Raw genomic sequence first — 13,684 nt, forward strand, 5'->3', positions numbered from 1 at the left:
CAAGTGTGAGCTAAGATGTTCAACATAATAATATTATGTACAGTATAAAAATGACTGTATAATAACATCATATATTTTATATATATGTTTTATTTAAAAAGTAGATTTCTCGGTGTCCCACACCTTCTTATGAGAATAATTCTTTTAAGGGGTTTTTATAACCTGCGAATACCTTAATAGTAATCCCAGCACCTAGGCTTGGGTTACGGTATTGCATATCAATTCCAATTGGAAGATTTTGGACATCTCATAGGAGCCACCGCATACGATGATCAGTCATCCTACGGAAAGTAACCTTCTTTACTAGTAAAAGGACTAATACTGTCATCTCTCGGGTATCACCCTGGCCGCATTCGGGCTACGTGTCCCATTTTCGGGTATACACATACGTCACAAGTTCCTGAGTACACAAAGTACCTTCGCCTGCGGTACCTTTGGTAGCCCATCCAGCACACGTAGTACCAGAGTCTACCCCTCCATTGTCCTTCAACATAATTCTATCCATCCCGGGAACTTGAATCACATCGAAGTTCCCCAAGCGTTTTGCTTGTTGATAGAGATAATTTATCTTTTTAGAATATAAGTGTATATATATGTATATACGTACTTCCGAGAATTTCGGAGGAAGTACTAGGGATGTGAGTTGACCGTTGTCAACAGATAATTAATAAGGGGAAAGTTTCTTCTTGAAACTATATTCAATATAATAATAAGTCGGGCTAATATTCACCGACGATCTGAAATTATTCGAATGATACTTCTAAATCAGAAGGTATACCAGGATCTATGATCTTTAAATCAATAACAATCATTAAATAAATAATCATTAATTAAATAATAGTCTATAAATAACTAAATGATAATTGATATTCATCATACCTCGAATGAGTTATTCTTTTAAAAGATTTATTTAAATAATATTCCTCAACTAGTTTGTGTTTACATAATTAATAATCTATAATGATTAATCGGGTTTGAGTAAATAAACGTTGAAGTATACTACTCCTATAATAAAGGAATACGTATATAATATTTAATATCCGAATCAATAAAATATAGTTGAGGGAATATGCTCATTGGGAAATCGTTTTAAAAGTTCGAGGTGTTTTAATGTTTTGTAAGTGGACAATGAGTCCCTTTAAAACGTACTATTATGGACTTATATCCATCCTATGATATCTCCGGAACGATTCCCGGGTTTTATCTTAAATCCCGACCTACCCTCGATCTTCTATCATATATTACGCTTAAAGCGAAATAAGATTTCACGATATATACTTATCGTACAACATCTAAGTACAACATCGCTATATCATGCGAAAATTCAAAACTACGTATCATGGCAAACATAGTATTTATGCGATGATAGTAAAACAATCTTTTCACAACACAAATGAAAAATGGAGTTGGGTTTGTAAGCTTGCCTGGGTATCTCGAGGTGGAGGATGCTCTAGGTTCCGCTCGGAAATCTATAACCATAAACACATTTCATTTCGTTAGGTTTCGTCCTAATTCACGGTAACTCGCACTCATGCGCTACTCATTATACACCCTCTCAACTCATACTACCCTTAATATTTATTTTAAGTCATAAACACTTTATGGTCACTTCATTTTCCTAAGTATCTTGAGTTCATTCTCATTATCGTTGTCGGCTCCGCTTAAGGATTCTTACAGTTTCTACTCGTGCGGTCTCGGCTCCGACATTTTTATAAAATTGAAAAATCATTATTTTCACTTGCAATTTTTATGACAGTTAGGAAACTCCACATGTTACTTTCTGAAAAAATTTCATGATTTATGAATACTTTTAAGTCTATCCTTTATATTTTCAAAGTTCGTGATTTGTAGTAGTTTTTGTCGCATAAAACATTTTACTAAAACGATCATAACTTTTGATCCGTAAATCGGAATTAAGCGATTCAAGCGCCTAAACGATCCTTATAACATTTTATATCTTAAACAAAGGTTATTTCTCAAGAATCTACAGTTTACAACTTCGAGACTTTCTGCAGAAACTTAAAGTTACGGTTTGTTGTTTTTAACGAAGTTACGTTTACGATCGGGGTTTCGTTTATGCCTTAACTATCAACACAACCACCAAAAATCATCATATCATCATCAACACACAAACTCCTCTCAAGAACATCATGTTCTTGAGGCAACAACAACCAACCTTAAATCTACTTAACTTAATCATAAAGATTTCATAAACAACACTTAGTAAGCTAGGTTTACTAACACCCACTAAATGGATCTTAACATGAACCTTAAATAAAGTTAGGCCAAAGATTTTTACCTTTCTTGAAAGCTTGAGATGTGTTCTTGAGGATTGTGGAGGCTTGGAAGTGCTTGGTATGATTTTTGGAACCTAAAACCACCATTAAAATCAAGAAACCAAAGAGAGGTTACTATTCACACTATTCAGTAGTGAGTTTCTTGAATTTATTCCACCCATCAAACCTTGATAAAAAGAGATGAAAGATTTTTCTTACCTTATTTTAGGTTCTAGGAGGCTTGGGAAATAATTGTGGGATTTTACAAGAACTAGAGCTTGAAGTTTTGAATTGCAATTTCCTTCTTTTCTTTAAAATAGCCGAATGGGAGCTTTTGGGGGTGGGGGGGTATTTATAGCCCTTGGTTGCTTCTCTTGGATGAATTCTAGGTTGCTTCTTGGAAGGTGACTTGATATCTTTGCAAGTTGATCTTTATTCTTCCTAGGATAGCTTAGGTTTATTCCTTGTCTCCAAATCCATGGACAAATCTTTGTAGCTTGCTAGCTTACAAGCTAAACTACAAGGTTAGCTCCTTAGCACACTATTTGCTAGCTAGCTTGGTCATCCTAGGGTTAGCTTACTATTTGATGAAGTAACCATGGTTACTTCCTTACCATGGTTTAGTTAGTGCGTTACGTTTAATTAATCGTCTACGCGTTCGCTCGGTTACTTAAACGTTCTCCGCAATACTTATTCGTAAATGGTTCGCAATGTAATTCTTTTCGTATTTATTCCTTATATTTTTATTTATCCTAATTGAATATAAATCCGTAGGATTTTAATCTCGTAATTATATTGTGATTCCCGTAGTCCTTGATAAGTCGTAATTACGGTTGTTTTTCAAAGTTCGTTTTCTTCGAAAACTAATAGCGTTTACATACACTCATTTGGTACGTATAGTCGTAATATCTATTCCGAAACTCATTTTCTTATGCACTATATAGTGTGGGCTCAAAAGTTTTCCTGTCTGTCAGGGTTACTATTCATTAAATGTTTTACAAGGTCTCAAAAATTCGAGTTATTACAATAAAGATATGATCCTTTTTCCTTTCTTTTAGGAGGTACAATCCTAGTTTAACACCGGTTCTATCATCAGAGATATACTAATGCTCCTGCATCAGCACCTCACCATCCTTTCCATCCATTCAGGTGCTTCTAACACCTCACATGTTCATCTAAGACTACTCCCAATAACTTTTAGTATCTTTCATGGACATGTGGACCTGCCAGCAACTAGCTGAACCTCCTAGTTGGCAACTGCTTTTACCAAGAGCCCTGCACCTCAGTGCAGGTACCTCTAAACCCATGAACCTTTGGGCCAAATTCATACCAAATACACCCTATTCCATGCCAACTGAGCCCAATCTTTTCATGGGCCTTAAATCCAGTCCATGCAGGTTTTTTAGCCCAACAACTAACCCCGATTCATTGCAGTATTGAATACTAGAGGAACCATAATAACATTTAGCCGATAACGCCATCCAATCATTTCCCTACAGCTCCAATTCCAAGAGTACACCTTTATAACCTCTCCGGGGTGTGGTTCAACTGCTTTATATTGCCATTTTTCCGGTCACGTCATGTGAATATATTCAATCCAAGCACATCAGGTTGTTGTTGACTTAAGCATTTCGCTCGAGTTATGAACATTTGCTGAATTCCTTTCGTTCGATATGTGAATCCATTTTTGGGGTTTTTAATACAGTGTGATCAGGTGTAATAACCCCCAAAATTTTGAACTTTTTGTAACCCTTATGAATAGTGTTTTTGCTGAATGAGAAAACTTTTCATGCCGCACTATGTAGGGGTTCTGTTATGGATATTTTGAGATTTTATTAGTACTCTATATGGTATATAAGTGTACGTAAAGATCGTCAAAATCCAATTCCGAACACTTTGATTTTTCCCGGAAATCCACTAGATACGGAAAGAATTGAGTATAAGGTAACAGGATAAAAAAGGATTTAAATTAAAGGACTATAAGAGAGGATCATAAAAGGATTATAATGTATTGAGAAAGGTTAAGGAAACCCAAGTAATAAGATCCCGGGTATGATCCCTCAAACGAGAAACGAGAACGAAAGTTAAGCGAACCGTATAACAGATCAGCGGTCATTAGGCAAACAATTAGGAAGTTAATCAAGGAGGTTAGGGATGATGAGGTCATCCAACCAATAAGAAGAGGGCAAGTAAGGGATGATGACATCATAAGCATGACATAAGGGGAAGGAGGTGTGGTTGATTTAAAACCACACAAAGTTCAAGGTTAGAAAGGTAATTAACCAAAAAACAAAACAAAAACAACCAAGCTAAGCTAAACAAATCAAAAACACAAAATCATTTCATTTCTCCCATATTGCTCTCGGCTTTTCTTCATTTCAAGAAGAAAAATTTTCAAAATTCAAGTTCCAAGCTTCCTTAATTGGTAAGTTAATTATCTAGTACTCCTTATGCATAGATATAGCTATCCTATGAGTTTAAGCCTCCAAATCATTCACAATCTTCTCCAAGAAATCAATGAAGAAGACAATGAATAGTGATTTCAAGGTTTTTAACTTGATTTTTTCTTGTTTTTCCTTTAAGATCCAAGCATCCCTAAGTCATCTCAAGGCTTCTTAAGGCTTCCTAGCTACTCCAATCACTTCAAGGAAGGTATAACATCTCCAAACCCTAGCTTTACTTTATATATTAGGATGATTTTGATAGTTATGGTAAAAGAGTAGCTTGATGCTTGTTGGTTTAGAGTTTGGGTTGGAATGGTAGTGAATTGAATGTTGAAATCTTATGGTTTGGTTAAAGGACTTAAGTATAGTTTAAATTCAAGTTTAAGAATAAGTATAAATTGTTAATATTGAGTTGATTGGGGCTGTTATGATGTATTGTGGATGGATGTTGGTTGTATGAATGAATTGGGATTGATTGGTGGTTGAATTGGAATGGTATAAAATTGGGAAATCGCGTAAACATAGTCGTCGTAATGTCCGATTTACTTTAGACTGCTTTTGTTCATAACATTAGGACCCGAGAACTCCCTTCTAGGTTTTGACCATTCCTATGTTTAGATATTTCATGTTACGAGCTTCGTTTTGATATGTGGTTCGTTTGATTCCGATGTACGGTTTAGGAGAAACGGCCGTTTTAAGTAACGACGTTTCGCGAACGAATCGTTACCCCTCGCCTTACTTTGAAACCTATGTTAAAGACCAAAAAGGGTTAATTAGGGTATGAAACAATTATGTTATGTGTGTTAGGCAGTTGGTAAGACACTCGCGAAAGAATCGCCTTAAAACTCGTAATGGTTAAATTATTAAAAATGGTGGAGTCGAGGGTACTCGAGTGACTTAAAAGAATTAGTAAGCGCAAAGCGAGCGTTAGAGTCTAATTTGGTTAAAGTATAGATTTTACAAGTGACTTTGGTTTAATTCCAACTCACATGTTGTTTATAGGTTACCAGACTCGTCCGGAGCCATTTGTAACCCCCAGTCGCTCAGGCAAGTTTTCTACCCGTATAATTGTTGTTGTGATGTATATGTGTATATGCATGATCTTACGATAAATGCATATTTGTTATCAGCAAATTCTTGCAATATATTGTAGCATGTGATATGGTATATATGCATGCCTGGTTCATATTCTTGATTTATATATCTGTTGGATTTAAATGCTTATAGTTGCATAATACCTATGCTAGTGATAAGCGGTATTTGAGTTTACCCTTAGTATAGGGGATCAAAAGGTGAACATATTTCTAAACCGGGAGTCGATGTTCCCGAGTATATTATATATATATTTATATATATATGGATGTAGTTTTCAAAACTATTGATCGAATAAGGTTTATTCGGTAACTTTATTTTATTTAATGAATATTATTTGAATATTCATTCGAGAACTTATGACTCTGTTTATTCTATTTAATGATTATTAATTTGATATTCATTTGAGGATGTATGACTCCGTTTATTTTATTTAATGAATATTATTAATAATATTCATTCGAGGTATTATGACTCCGCTTATTATTTAATAATATTCTTTATTTTATTAAAGAATAATGTTTCGATAATTAAACTTATTTTTGATTATTCAAATAAAGATCGTACTTTCGTATAAGTATATCTTTGGTTAATTATTATTCATTTCAAGTATAAGTTTTAAAACTTCTACTTCGATTATTTTTATAAGGATTATCTTTATGAGAATATTATTTAAATAATAATATTCAGATATTTCTAATATATCGGGACTGATTTATTTTAATAAATCAGCAAGTACACCAAACATTCTTAAAAATGTTTTCGAGTCTTCAAAATGATTTCTAAAAGTTAGGGCGGATCCCAAAACTCATTCTTTTATATTTAAGATCCTCTTTTCGAAGGGGATTTAAATACTCGCTCAAAACCTGGGGGATCCGGCTCTGTGGTGTATTTTACATTCGCAACGTGGTTGCTGTTTTGAGAAAACAATTTGATTACTTGCCCAACGTTCGGGAAGTAAGTCCCTCTAATTGAGTCGGCATAAACGACAGGCCGGGTACGGTCTATCAAAGTATAAGTGGCTGGGTGGCAGTCCATCAACGCGTAAGAGGCCGGGTGGCGGTCTAGCACAAGGTCCTTATGTGGCCAGGGTGATGACCGGTGGGGGATTTATCCATCTACTAGTAGAAAAGGTTACTTATTGGTATCTTTGCCTGATCAGCAAGATATCGGGTTTATGCCAAAATTCTTTTCTTTCCAAATTCATTGGATATTGCAACTATGTTCATACTTTACATGACAGAGGTTTTCAGGAAATGTATGAGAGATATATATAGATATATATATATATATATCAGGACTTAATGAAGTATCTCATAACTTCATTTCATTAATAATATTTCAAAGATTGAATCTATTCAAGTCTTATCTTGTAGTCTCATCTAGGTGATGAACTTTTGAATCTGATTATACCTTGAACGGTGGTAGTTCAAGTAGTATTCGGAAAAGATATAAGTATATTGGAGTATCTTATAACTTCATCTTTTCAACTTATATCTGGTTAATTATTATCTTATGCATGACAAAGATTTTCACAAAAATGTTGAGACAAGGTTAGATATATGAGATCACCTTGCAACGATATTTTTATACAGTTATAAACTGGAAGTCTGTGTATATTATGCATGGAAGAGGACTTCCAAGATTTTGAAAAGTATATATGTATATATACTGAATATTTTGCGACTTCATCGCATTAAGATATCAAACTTGGTTCATTTATTTTGACCAAGACTTTCATGAGTACTATGAGAAGGCTCATATATTGTTAATCATTATATATATTATTTTGGTGGGCTTGCTGCTCACCCTTGCTTTCTTCTTTCATCACACAACAACAGATAGAAAAGATGAACAGGACCAAGCTCCCGATTCGCAAGCGGTTGGAAAACGTTCCGCAGTCTTCTGAAAGCGTTGATGCCGCCGTAGCTGAGGTAGGAGCTACCAATAGGCTAGGTTTTCAACTATTGATGAACCAGACTTATGTATAATATGAATTATATTAATGGAAAGGAATATGTAAATTTATTCAGAACTCTTTTAAGGTGTAACGGTTTATAACTGTGGAATATAAGGACTTGTGTTATTTTTTTTTAGTGTTCATCTCTGAGACTATAACTTGTGGTGTGTGTGTTTATCGTGGGGTCACAGTACAGAGTAGTTGATTATTTATTAAGATTGGGTGTTATTAAGAGAAATGGAACTCGTGACAACCCGGATCCCCGACCCCGGATTTGGGGGTGTTACATCAGGGCATAATAGCTAATCCAAAGTGGGCGCTACAAGCATCCTATTCAGGGGCATTAATAATAGCCATCAGGGCATCTTGTCAACCCTCCAAGAAACTTAACGGCATTCGCTTTCTTGAGAGCTCATGCTCTATATGTGAAACCTCACACCCACTCCGAGGTGCGGTTCAGTCACCTTGAACAACCATTTTTCCAGTTCGTATCATTAGTTTCCTAGCCTTATCCCATGCTCGTCAAGTTTGAGGTGGAGTTGAAGGTCGATTCCCTTAACAAGACCACCACTTCTTTCATGAACGATATTGATTCCGAGACCTTTGTTCCTTGACCTCCTTTTTCATTATTCCTTGTGATGTTCTTTTCCTCTGTAATGTTAATTTTCATGTGAGAATCCCTTGTTAATAACACCTAAGCTTCAGTTGTTTTAAAGATTCTTCAATCTTCCAAAACTTGAGCTATAAAAATTACTAGAAGAAATGATTAGAAGCATGAGGTAAGTAGCTCACACATATAATAAATTTAGCTCAAACATATATAATGCATAGATGCAAGTATGAATATACATGTGCAAATGAATTTATATATACTTATACATATAAAACCATTGATGCTTTAACCATCAAGTAGAACCTTGATGTACACACTCTTCCAGACATAATGTCGCATCTTTAGAAATTTCCAACTTTCTATCCGGATGTGCCTCTTAAGCTGTTACATAATTTTACCGGGACTTTTTGAATGATGCCCATTAACCATGGGGCTATTCTAAATTATGCCCACATATCGTGGGGGTTTTCCAAACCGTATGAGAGATAATACGAAGGTTACGAAGACCTCCTCAAGTTGCTGATATGTCTTTACGAGTGGTTACATTTAGGGGGCATAGAGCGTGTCTAGGTACCTATTGACAACTTCAACTACCAAGTTTGAAAATAAATTTAATTATTATGTATGTGGTAAGTAAATATTCATGGTATAATGATCTATTGTGCTTAAATTTTATAATTTTCATGCCTTGAAATTATATTATTTGCATATTTAGATAAACATGAGTGCATGTAAGATAACAAACCATTTGAACAGATGAGTTTCGCACTGCGAACCTTTTACCAAAATGATATAGCAACTTTATATATGCACAATAATTATGCATGATACTGAATATGGAAAAATATAAGAGTAGAACTTATCTCCTTTTTATGACGTTGTTTTACGCTCATGTTCAGTTACGTCACTAAACCATACACTGGAAGCTCCCCTTATGAGAGCAGATATACTCCATCACGTCCAATGTCTTTCCGCACCCGTTTATCCTTGCTCTCCTTTAGAATTCATGCTATTATTTCAACCTGCCATGTTAGTGGTCCGAGGTTGGCGTATTACATTGAGCGTGGAGAAGTATCTAATCCCACATATTGGGTAGCTCAACAAATAATAAAACACATAACATGCTTAGTAACCAATCAAATATGAGTATGCCATATTCCACACACATCATGTTAGATGTCACAATCCATAAACATAAACTACCACCTAGTATAAAAAGTTAACATTGTAGCTAACTTATTGAATACATGCACATATAAGTTATTATCCCACATATAAAGATGTTAGACATTCAATTTATAAGAGAGTTTATTAGTTCTATTCAAGGGAAAATCTTAATACTCGTCATAAAGCAATTTAAGCCATTCTACCCAAAAGGTAAACCTAAGTTACATACATGAACCTAAGCCTTACGTTTCCTTCAATTATTTCCTAGTTTTGAATAACATGTGCCCAGATTCCACTCTACGTACTCTACCCATTCCATTAGTTTTATATGCTATCAAAAGTACTTTATTAGGAGCCAAACTAGGTGCAGACCTTAATCTTGGAACGCTTTATTACAAGCCTAAATTGGTGTTTTGGACTCAAGTTGTTGGTATTTTGATGTGTTTTTGTGTTATTGCATTTCAGGTATCAGTTATATGAAGAAATGAGCTTTTAAAGGAAATATGATAAAAATTGATCATATTTGGAAGCCAAGGCCATTGTCAAGTTGTATAGAATCTCGTTAGCTTCGCGTGGACAGTTGAATCGCCTAATTCTGACAAGTAGAACTCAAGTTATGGCCAAAACAAGATTCATCAGAATTTTTTCCAAAAGCTGTCTGAGCGCCCGCTCAGGAGAGCTGAGCGGCCGCTCAGGGCGCGACTGGTCGCTGATTTTGCTGAAAAAACCTTTTTTGAGTGGAATTTGACGATTTTAAGGGTCCAGGTCCACTAGAGGCGTATATATACTTAAAAAAAGGGAAAATTGGGTTTTCATCATCCGGGAAGTTTGGGATACCAAGGAGAAGACCTAGAAGCATAGAACAACTCTGAAAAAGAAGATCTTGTTTCCAACTTGTGATTCTTTGAATTAGTTGTAACTTTGGATGCTTGTTTTCGTTCTTGTTGAACCTAGATATCGTTTATTCGTACTTTGATTATTATTCAGTTTATTAAGACCTTGTTTTATACCATGATTTCATTGGAACCCATGGTGATGATGAGTTCAATCATGGGCTAATCGTTGTCATGGGATTCTAGCGGATTTACCTATGGATTTCAATAATTAATTTGTTTCGATATCTTGGTGTGTGGTGATTGATTGATATCCTAGTATTGGTTGTGCTTATTCGCCTTATGTGCATAGCTAACATATAAGATAGTGTTTTAATCTCTTTTGAAGCGACAGTGAATATAGAGGTTTAGAACTTGCCATGCTAGCATAGGTTCATGTATTTGTTATGCATGATTCGTAGGTAACTCTAACCATTTTACTTTCCCTATGTAATCAAGATAGATAACTTGTGCTTAAACCGTTATGTTATCAAATTCTGTAGACATATAGGGTCTCAATATAATTGGTGCCTATTCAGCTTCTATCTCTTTTGTGGATGTCTGGTAGAATGGTATTCGTGCAACGAAAGTTGGCGTTTATCAGTTTCGTGTTATCTGATTAGTGTCATCACCATCGCATGCTAAGGTTAAGAACAGTAAGGCTATTGAATGAAGTAGTAATGAAGTTAAGATCCCATGTTTATCATATATAGTAATTCAACCTCAATTCTCTTAGTTAATGTTATTTAGTATAATCTCTTAGTTTAATCAAAACCCAATTTGTTATTTGTCTTAGCATTGAGCGATAACCATACATTGTAGCATAGGTGCATAAATTGAACTTAACCTAAACCAGTCTCTATGGGAACGAATCTGATTAATATCTTATACTACTTGTGAATGCGTATACTTGTGTGAATATTAGCGCGTGCTTTCACCCTAACAAGTTTTTTGGCGCCGCTGCCGGGGACTCGGTGTTTATTTTTAGTTTATGTGCATGTCATCAGTGGTCGTTAAAGTTCACTGACTTAGATTCTTTTACTTTCACGGTTTATTTGTTTGTGTTTCAGGTACTCATTACAATGGGAGATCCAGCAGCACGAACGAAAGCCTTGATGGATTTTTCTCAACCCAAGATCACTGACATTCAATCTAGCATTGTCCGGCCAGCTATCACAGCTAATACCTTTGAGATCAAGCCTGGCATAATTCAATGGGTACAAAATTCAGTCCAGTTTGGGGGTTCTCCAACGGAAGATCCCAATATGCACATTAGGGATTTCATTGAGATCTGCGACACCTTCAAGTTCAACGGTGTTTCTGAAGATGCTGTGAAGCTGAGACTGTTCCCATTCTCTCTGAGGGACAAGGCTAAGAGCTGGTTACACTCTCTACCAGCTGGTTCGGTTACTACTTGGGAAGATCTTGCTCAGAAGTTTCTTACTAAATTCTTCCCTATGGCGAAGACAGCTGCAATGAGGAATGCTCTTACTCAATTTGTGCAGCAAACGGGAGAATCTTTGTGTGAAGCTTGGGAGCGCTACAAGGAGATGCTTAGAAAGTGTCCTCATCATGGAATGCCTGATTGGATGATCATCAATTGCTTCTATAATGGTTTGGGAGCACAGTCCAGACCCATGCTCGATGCAGCAGTAGGCGGAGCATTACGGGCAAAGAGCTATGAGGAAGCTTATGATCTAATTAAACTGATGGCTGCTAATGAATATCAGTATCCAACCCAGAGATGTCCACAGGGAAAGGTAGTAGGAGTTCTTGAGGTGGATACAGCTACGGCTATCACTGCTCAACTAAAGGCATTGTCTATGAAGATTGATTCTCTGGCTAACTATGGTGTTAAGCAAATAATTAGTGTTTATGAGCTATGTGCAGGTTCGCATGCGACGGAGCAATGCGCTATATCTAGTGACTCAGCTCAGTTTGTGAGCAACTTTCAAAGATCGCAGCAACCAGTTCCAGACACTTATCATCCTGACAACTGGAATCATCCTAACTTCAGCTGGAGCAACAATCAGAATGCGATGCAATAGCCATTCCAACAGTTTAGAAATAAGCTATTCAACCCTCCTGGTTTTCAGCAACAAATTGCACCAATACAACAACTCCAAATTCAACAACAAAATCATGATACAGGACTATCTTCGAATGAAAAATCTGAATTGGAGGAGTTGCGGCTTATGTGCAAAAACCAGGCTCTTATATGCCAAAGCCAGACTATTTCTATCAAGACTCTGGAGAACCAAATAGGGCAAATTGCTAATGCCTTATTGAATCGACCACCAGGAATGCTTCCTAGTGCTACAGAAGCCAATCCAGGAAAGAGGGAAGTTGAAGAATAGGTGAACGCTATCACCTTGAGGTCTGGAAAGGTTGCATGCCCCAAAATTCAGCAAGATGGAGAGCCTGAAAAGTCTCAAGTTACAGAATCTGAAGTTTTGGCTGAAGAAGATGTGCAGAAGGAAGTAGATATGGAACCAATGAAGACTACTGTGGAACACACTCCTCCTGAGGGTAATACAGGGGAGAAACAGATCTATCCTCCACCTCCTTTTCCTAAGAGGTTGCAGAAGAAAAAGCCGGATAAGCAGTTTGAGAATTTTTTGGAGGTGTTCAAGAAACCTTATATCAACATACCTTTCACTGAAGCTCTTGAACAGATGCCTAGCTATGCGAGGTTTATGAAAGGTATTCTCTCTCGGAAAGTGAAGCTCGATGACTTAGAGACCGTTGCTCTAACGGAGGAATGCAGTGTTGTGTTGTAACAGAAGTTGCCTCTGAAGCTTAAAGACCCTGGAAGCTTCACTATTCCTTGCACCATCGGAAACTTGTCATTTGACAAGTGTTTCTGTGATTTAGGAGCTAGCATCAATCTGATGCCCTTATCTATCTTCAAGAAGCTTGATCTTCCTGATCTGAAACCAACATACATGTCATTGCAACTAGCTGACCGTTCCATCGCTTATCCATGAGGTATAGTGGAGGATGTCTTGGTCAAGGTGGATAAACTCTTCTTCTCTGCTGACTTTGTAATTCTTGATTTCGAGGAAGATAAGAAGATTCCCATCATCTTGGGAAGACCATTCTTGGCTACAGGCTGAACTATGATCGATGTGCAAAAAGGAGAGCTTTCGATGAAGGTTCACGATCAAAAGGTCACTTTTAATGTGTTCAAGGAAATAAAGTTACCCATAGCTAAAGAGGAGTGCTTTAAAGTAGAGCAATTGCAGGTTTTGAATGCATCT

The 13,684-nt window shown here is 36.3% G+C and overlaps 1 non-coding gene across 1 annotated transcript; it reads right to left on the reverse strand.

Moving 5' to 3' along the window:
- Positions 1–11,896: 11,896 nt before the first annotated feature.
- Positions 11,897–12,003, reverse strand: LOC141716083 (small nucleolar RNA R71). Its single transcript, XR_012572813.1, has one exon. It is a non-coding gene; the product is annotated as a small nucleolar RNA R71 (small nucleolar RNA).
- Positions 12,004–13,684: the final 1,681 nt, after the last annotated feature.

This window comes from Apium graveolens, chromosome 3 (assembly GCF_009905375.1).
Source record: "Apium graveolens cultivar Ventura chromosome 3, ASM990537v1, whole genome shotgun sequence".
NCBI classification, from domain to species: domain Eukaryota; kingdom Viridiplantae; phylum Streptophyta; class Magnoliopsida; order Apiales; family Apiaceae; genus Apium; species Apium graveolens.